Genomic DNA, 6,799 nt, shown 5'->3' with positions numbered 1-6,799 from the left:
CAACAACTATTTCAAAAACATGATAACATTTAAAATATATTAAAATTACAACACTATTTACTATTTATTATACGTTCAGGAGAAACAAAGCGCCTCTACCAGCTACGAGCCGGAAACTATTGATGACTCTAAATTAGGTCGCGGGAAATGTTTGATGGGTCGTCTTATAATTTATAGAAATCTGGGTTGTTAGTCAACCTTGGTGAGTCGTTTTATCAATAGGATTGCCCACAATACAAACACAAGATCTAGAACCTGGATAACATTATAAAAATATAAGTAAGTCGCATAATCATTACTACAGTGTTTGGTAGGCCACCGTAGCTATTTTGACCACTTTTTTTTAGTACACTAACTTTTTATAAACGAAGGAAATTAAGGCTATTAACAAAACAAAGTGAACAAAACACAGGGACTTGGCGGAAACATTATCCGAGTGTTTTGTATAATTATTTGCACCAACTCCTATTTAGTAATAAAGTCGCTGTAATATTAATGATTTATGTAATTTTAGGATATGCAAGATGTCTAATCCAGTAGCCCTAATGAGCTCATAGCACAGAAAACTCCCAATTTACTATGCCAAATAACTTGTTTAACCTTGTGAAAAAGAAATTGGTCAAATTTGTTTAAAATAACCGTATCATTATTGACATGTCTCAAAACCATAAAACCATCTTTCAAATCTCAACAACTGTGTTAATCTGAGTTAATAAAGAAATTGTGCCTTTTCAATTGTAATGATACACTTTTATAAACGTCCGATATTTTATTTACTATTAAAATTGAAAACTGATACTGTAAATGATCTTTCAATAAATTTTATTCAATGAAAATCATTATCTATTTTCTGTTTTAATTGCAATCAGTAAAGATGATTATTAGGATCGTTTTATCCACGTGCTGGTGTAACGTTTAAATACATGATGCTCTCAATTAATTTTGGTCTCAAACTACAAAAAAAGTAATATTTTGTGTATGAACTTACATCTTGGTTTTTCTCATTATTCGTTTCAATCGGCTCTGTTGTTACAGTTACTTCTTCTGTGTCTGTAATTCTACTGTCCTAAAAAGCACAATATAATATAACATAAATATACAATGACATGATCTGAAAATCATTCATTCGTTCACCTTTTCGTCAACTGTTATTAGTTGGTGTAGCGATTGTGTTTTATGCACTCAATTTCTGGTCCGTGGCATTATTATTAGACCTGACTTCTGAGCACACTATGGTTTAAGTTCAGCAATATCTCCTTAACCATTATAGTTTTAGTACCAAAGATGCTAACATATTTATTGGTTGCAAAGATATTGAAACTCCATAACGGAGTGTAGGAAAAACTTGGTGATAAAGTTTATTCGATTCACAGCAAGGCATCTCCCTACCACCAGTGGGTTCCAAGGTATATAGAACCCATATTTTCTCAGATTTAACATATTTATGCAAATATTTTATACAAATATATTCTATAAAATAGAAACAGGCATATTCGATAATTGTTAAAAAGTTGACTCTGTATTCCAAGATATGGCTAATTTGCATATGACCGGATGAGTAACAAAATCAGTATCAGTTTATTCGGTTTACCATGACTCAAAATCTGTAATTAACCAAACTACTAAAATCATAAAATTCCAAGAAGAGACCTTCATTTAACTTAAGGTCAAAACTATTCGGGCTTTGAATTCTCAGAGTGCGTATCGCTTGTGTTCTTAGGTAATATTGGTGGCTGCAGGATTTGTCTAATTAGAGGGGTGATAAAGCCTCTGACTAATTAATACCTAACTTTTATTATATACTTTTTAAAGACTTTTATAAGCAGCTATATCCTATCACGATGCCCGAAAACCTAAAGAAATGTTATCAACCAAAAAAAATGTGTATTACTTGTTTAAAAAGAAATATTATATATATATGATTCAAGTTGAGGAAGGTATATATATGATTCACGATGAGAAAGTTAACTTGTACATAGTGTTTATAAATCAGTCATGTTGACGAGAACCTAAGGTCAGGTCGAAATATTCATGTTTAAATAAAATTGTGCTGTAAAAGTCTACTCCGTTTCCATTTGATTCGTTATTTACTATATACATTTATATATGTATATACCTTATATAGCATATATATCATATTATGGAAGCGGTTTTGTGAAACTAAGGAGAACGATATGCCAACAAAAGGCAAAAAGGTTTCAGAGAAAAATTGCTCTACGAGACTCAACTAAAGGCCACACATTACTGGACCGAGATGAACAAACTGATGTTTTTACTTGACTTTATCAAAGCACTTGATTCCCGGTATCGTAGACATTCCATCAAGCTCGATTACTATGACATACGGTAATAGGGAAGAGCTTATTACAATGGATAGAAAGCTTCTTGACCGGGCGTAAGTAATGTGTAACTGTCAACGGCACACAATCCATCCAAGTGGTCACCAGTGGAATAGCTAAAGGTTTGGAGCCCGGGGAAAAGAGAAGAAAATTGCGCCCCTTTCCCCAATTATAATTATAATATTGTGAAATAAATTGGTATCGGTTGTATAGGCTTTAAGCATGTCCGTAACGTACGTCCGTACCATGCACTGTAAAAATACGCAAACTGTCTAAATAACATTATATAAACCTGGATAACTATTATTATTCTCTCATTGTAGGTTCTTTCTTACTGCATTACGATGTTCATTGGCGGATCCAGGAATTTGAAATAGAGGGGCCCATAGAAGGACTTTCACGGACTATTAGTATTCTCTCATGTAGGTTCTTTCTTACAATTGAAACTGCATTACGATGTTCAGTGGCGGATCCAGGAATTTAAATAGAGGGGCCCATAGAAGGACTTTCACCGATGGAGGGTCTATACCTCAGCCCACCATGGTTGGGGCTGAGGGAAACAATTTTCATGATTATGGCACCTAGAGGCCGGAAATGGCACTCTTAGACTCAAAATCTGAGTAGAATTTTCTTTTTTTCTGATTTTGTTTTTAAGTTTTGAAAATGTTAAGGGGGGGGGGGGGCGGCTGGACCCCCTTGAAGCCGCCACTGATGTAAAGGAGAAAACGGTCGAAAAGTACTGAAAAGAAATCACAATCTATAAATGTGCCAATAAAAACAACTACATTCAGATTCTTATTATTAACTGGCAAATATTCCTGACGATATACCGGTACATCAATTTCGTCATGTTTTTAAAAAGCACTTTTTTTTACTACCTATAGCGTTAATGGGCAAGACATCACCGAGTCCTCCAAGCACAAATATCTTCAGTGACCATCTGGAAAGGCCATGTGCAGAATATACCAACCAATGCCCGTCGGTGTTTGAGAAGAAACCTGTCATCCTGTTCATGGAATGTTAGGGAGCGTGCATACCAAGCCATTGTGCGTCCAAAGCTAAAATATTCATCTGCAGCATGGAAACTGCACGCCAGTGGGCAACAGGGGTGGCCCCAGGATTTGCCCGATGGGGGTGGGGGGGGGGGGGGGGCGATATCGCTGTCAAGATCAAAGTAGGCGTAGTCGGATGTCACTCAAAATCTTCCGAAAGCGGTCCAGGGGCGAAGGCCCGAAAAATTTGGCAATTTTAGGGATTTTAAGGACTTATCTAATCGATTTTAGTCTACTAATATGTACAACATTTTTTTTCTCCCTGAAGAATTGTGGTTTTTCTCCTCGACGGGGCCCTGTCTCTGCCCCCCCCCCCCCCCCCGGCATCACCCTTTGGGGCAAGTAAACTCCATATAGGCTGCGAATGTTTGTACGTTCTTGAATGTTCGTTTAGGTATGTTTTTTATATTGCGAACAGTTTCGCCGATATAGGAAGCGTTACAGCAGGGGAGGCCACCCCTGCGTCGTTACAGCTTCCACAAGTAAATTTGTATCTTAAGCCCGAACAAACACCAACGGAAAGTGGATCCTTAACTTACAAAAACTGAATTTTAAAAGATGTAAAAATTAACTTAATATCTAAATCAGTACAAAGTTCTTTAGTTAACGAAGTAATTTTTGAACTGACGATCTTACTAAATGGTCCAATATATATTATTATAATATTTGTATATTTAAGCATATATTCATCCCAACAATAAATGATTAAGCATGTTATTAATATTTAACTTACAATTAAACTACGAACACAATCAAGAATATAAATAAAACTGGTTAAAATTATAAAACCATACATTGTCCAACTCACACTTTTCATAAAACAAATTTAATTACAAAACGACTTTATGTTCAGAACGCTAAAAGGCACAAAGAGGGATTTTTAGAAATCCTGACTGAAAAAGTTACAATCAACTGATGGATGTAATAATATATAATATATAAATAATTTCAGTGAGTGTCAGATAATTTTTAAATATGATTATGGTTGATTTTTCGGCGAAAACGTGAGGGTGAGTAGTACATCTTAAATTATTTATTTGAACAAACTTTTGGCTAAAAAGAGTGAAATAATGATAAATACTGGTATGCCAGTCAAAGTGATGCAATTGATTTATTAACCATGTGATCAACGAAGGGTCGCCAAGAGGGGAAATACGATTGGTAGGATTGGTGTGGGCCCCAGGTACGAGCGGGCCCCAGGTACGAGCGCGAACTGCCGACGGTACAAACATATTTTTTCGGGGGAGGGGGCGGGGGTGGGGATGTCAATCTGGAGGAGCTCATTATTAGGGGACTCACGCCATTATTGAGGGCCCATGTGATTATATATTATGGATAAAATACTATTTTGGATAAAAATATTAAAGACAAATGCTACCTGCAATTTCGTTGGCCCCCTGGTAAGCTTTGGCCCCATGGATCTTTCCCCCTGACCACCCCCACCCTGTGGATCAACGATATACTAAAAATCTGAAGGATGCGGTTTAACAAATGCAAAGATAACAATGAATTTAGCGCTAAACAAAGCTAAAAATACTTGTCACAAGATCTAAATAATTTAATGTTATTACCGTTGTAATTGCATCTGTATAACTGACAACTGTTGTTGTAGTATTATCCTTTGTGGTAGGCCTACTTGAAACTGATGTCTGCTGAATCTATAAAATGTGGATCGGAAGAACATAAACGAAGGATGAATGCAATTACAATGTACGAAATTATAAATTAAAAAGAAAAATGTAATAAATATACCGTTGTGGCTGTAGGATTGACAACTGTAGTTGAGTGTGGTGTAGTATAGTCCGTTGTAGTACTTGAAACTGATGTCTGCTGAATCTATCAAAGAACATAAACGATGTATTAACAGGTTAAGAATGATTAGGTCCTCCTATGGCTACTAAGAACAGAGTGGGCTTGAGTAAAATATAATACATATTTTGTTTTTATTATACTCAGTTAGCATTGGATATTGTTTTCTTTGTGTAGTTTGGAAAGGGCGTGTTAAATGTGAATTTGCTAAAAAATTTAATAAATATACCGTTGTGCTTGCATCCGTAGTTAAGTGTGGTGTAGTATAGTCCGTTGTAGTACTTGAAACTGATGTCTGCTGAATCTATCAAAGAACATAAACGATGTATTAATACAGGTTGAGAATGATTAGTTCCTTCTGTGGGTACTAACTAAAAGCATTACCGCAAGACGATTTAGAGTTTATCCCTTGACGTGTTACATTTCTTATAATAAAGTATCTCTTGGAAGATCTTGTCTTGTCGATTAAGGTGCTTAAGAAGAGGGCGTATCACATCGATCTCAGTTTAACGTGTGTGCTTAAAATACTAGTGTTATATTGGTATACCGAAAAGTGCGAAATGTATTGCCTTTAATCGGACTAAAACTTCCAACGTAAGCCTCAAAGTGTCTTGTTGGTTAAGGCGTTTGCATAGACAGCAGAAGATCCTGGGTTCCAATTTATATGGAGCCAATTCAAAAAAATCAAAGGCGCAACGCATGTGAACAGCCACCGAGCAACAAATAGGTCTTAAGCTTTGACTTAAATTTGCAAAGAGAGATAGAAGAAGTTATGTAATTTAGAAGCTGGTTCCAAAAAAATATAATACATATTTTGTTTTTATTATACCCAGTTAGCATTCATTGGCTATTGTTTTTTTTTTTGTGTAGTTTGGAAAGGGCGTGTTAAATGTGATTTTGCTGAAACATTTAATAAATATACCGTTGTGCTTGCATCCGTAGTTAAGTGTGGTGTAGTATAGTCCGTTGTAGTACTTGAAACTGATGTCTGCTGAATCTATCAAAATACATAAACGATGTATTAATACAGGTTAAGAATGATTAGGTTCCTTCTGTTGGTACTAACTAAAAGCATTACCGCAAGACGATTTAGAGTTTATCCCTTGACGTGTTACATTTCTTATAATAAAGTATCTCTTGGAAGATCTCCTTGTCGATTAAGGTGCTGAAGAGGGCGTATCACATCGATCTCAGTTTAACGTGTGTGCTTAAAATACTAGTGTTATATTGGCATAGCGAAAAGTGCGAAATGTATTGCCTTTAATCGGATTAAAACTTCCAACGTAAGCCTCAAAGTGTCTTGTTGGTTAAGGCGTTTGCATAGACAGCAGAAGATCCTGGGTTCCAATTTATATGGAGCCAATTCAAAAAAAGATCAAAGGCGCAACGCAAGCGAACAGCCACCGAGCAACAAATAGGTCTTAAGCTTAAATTTGCTAAGAGAGATAGAAGAAGTTATGTAATTTAGAAACTGGTTCCAAAAAAAGGCAGAAGTATAAGTGAAAGAACATTGACGGTAGGTTTTGTAATTTAGAAGCTGGTTCCAAAAAAGGCAGATGTATAAGTGAAAGAACATTGACGGTAGGTTTTGGTACGATA

The 6,799-nt window shown here is 35.8% G+C and overlaps 1 long non-coding RNA gene across 1 annotated transcript; it reads right to left on the bottom strand.

The window, feature by feature from the left end:
* Positions 1–87: 87 nt before the first annotated feature.
* On the bottom strand, positions 88–6,506 carry LOC117119583. The gene is made up of 4 exons (XR_004447213.1): positions 6,123–6,506; positions 5,430–5,504; positions 5,144–5,227; positions 88–1,066 (listed from the first exon to the last, which is right to left on the bottom strand). It is a non-coding gene; the product is annotated as an uncharacterized LOC117119583 (long non-coding RNA).
* Positions 6,507–6,799: the final 293 nt, after the last annotated feature.

Source organism: Anneissia japonica, unplaced genomic scaffold (assembly GCF_011630105.1).
Source record: "Anneissia japonica isolate Jap-2015-1 unplaced genomic scaffold, ASM1163010v1 scaffold37385_len6810_cov134, whole genome shotgun sequence".
NCBI lineage: Eukaryota > Metazoa > Echinodermata > Crinoidea > Comatulida > Comatulidae > Anneissia > Anneissia japonica.
The sequence above is the reverse complement of the archived record's forward strand: the minus strand, read 5'-3'. Positions and strand labels throughout refer to the sequence as shown.